Below are 1,906 nucleotides of genomic sequence, written 5' to 3'. Positions count from 1 at the left end.
AGAAAAAAACAAAACAAAAAAAAAAAAAAAAAAAAACACCCCACACATACGGTTTTCAACAGAGAGTTATACAGGTGCGCAAACATGCATTCACATCCATAATATAAAATCTAAAGATCAGCATCTAAGAACATATACAGATCAATACATTCTCCAGCCCACCATGGATCTTCAATTACAGTCCAAAGCTTTTATTGCAGAGATCACATCACAAAACAAGCAGTGCAATGTTTCAGAGCCATGCAGGACCACCTTTGTCGGGGGTGCCCTGACGAAGGGGTCATGCGCAGCTCCAAAACGCTGCACTTGTTCTTTTGTGATGTGATCTCTGCAATAAAAGCTTTGGACTGCAATTGAAGATCCATGGTGGGCTGGAGAATGTATTGATCTGTATATGTTCTTAGATGCTGATCTTTAGATTTTATATTATGGATGCGAATTCATGTTTGCACACCTGTATAACTCTCTGTTGAAAACCGTATATCCGATCTGTGATAAGTCCAGTGTCCAGCTGGTAATCGCTACAGCACCCGCCATGGATAAGCCTGTGATCCAGGAGTGTGTGCACCATGGGAATAGAGACAAGACTGAGGACACGCATACATACACACTATATTGTCAAAAGTATCAGGACACCTGCCTTTACACACACACACACACAGACTTTAATGGCATCCCAGTCTTAGTCCGTAGGGTTCAATATGGAGTTGGCCACCCTTTGCAGCTATAACAGCTTCAATTCTTCTGGGAAGGCTGTCCACAAGGTTTAGGAGTGTGTCTATGGGAATGTTTGACCATTCTTCCAGAAGAGCATTTGTGAGGTCAGGCACTGATGTGGGACGAGAAGGCCTGTGCAGGCCAGTCAAGTTACTCCACCCCAAACTCTCTCACTCACACTATATTGCCAAAAGTATTAGGCCACCCTTCCAAATCATTTGGTGGTGGTGGAGGGGGGATTATGGTGTGGGGTTGTTTTTCAGGGGTTGGGCTTGGCCCCTTAGTTCCAGAGAAGTCTTAAGGCGTCAGCATTACAAAATATTTTGGACAATTTCGTGCTCCGAACTTTGTGAGTACAGTTTGGGGATGGCCCCTTCCTGTTCCAGTGTGACTGCGCACCAGTGCACAAAAGCAAGGTCCATAAAGACGTGGATGAGCAATTTTGGAGGTGGAGGAACCTCACTGGCCTGCAATTTTACACATAGTTATATAGTTGGTAAGGTTGAATAAAGACACCAGTCCATCCAGTTCAACCTGAGCGAGTGTGGGTGCGTGTTTACAATTGTCCCTATCCCTGTACATTGTAGGGGTGCAACGGATCAAAAAAACTCACGGATCGATCCTCGGATCAGAGTCATGGATCGGATCATTTTCGGATCAGCAAAAATAAAAAAAAAAAAAACAAATCTTGTTACACCCACCAGAGTTTTAGATTTAACAGCTATTTTCAACACAAAACGGAGCTTATATGCATAAATACAGTAATTGTAGATCGGACGGACTGTTTAGCAACCATGTAAGGTCAGCAGGTTTGCTGTTGCTTTTAAAATTTAACATCTAAACAGTCCGTCCAATCTACAAATACTGTATTTATGCATATAAGCTCCGTTTTGTGTTGAAAATAGCTGTTAAATCTAAAACTCTGGTGGGTGTAACAAGATGTCCGCTCGCCCCCTTCCCACTCTCTCATTACAGTACTGTGCAGGAGTGTGGGGTGTAGCAAGATGGCGGTGACGAAACGTCACTTCCTCTCAGACAGCGGCCACCGCCGGGTGTACCAAGATGGCCGCCGCTCCGGAGCTAGGCCGAAGCCACGGCCTTTCCTATGGCCGAGGATGTGCCGATCCGCAGAGGTTGACCCGTACGGATCACGGATCGGTGACGATCCGTTGCACCCCTAGTACATTGT

The sequence above is a fragment of the Aquarana catesbeiana genome, linkage group LG13 (genome assembly GCF_042186555.1).
Source record: "Aquarana catesbeiana isolate 2022-GZ linkage group LG13, ASM4218655v1, whole genome shotgun sequence".
Classification (NCBI taxonomy): Eukaryota; Metazoa; Chordata; class Amphibia; order Anura; family Ranidae; genus Aquarana; species Aquarana catesbeiana.
The sequence above is the reverse complement of the archived record's forward strand: the minus strand, read 5'-3'. Positions refer to the sequence as shown.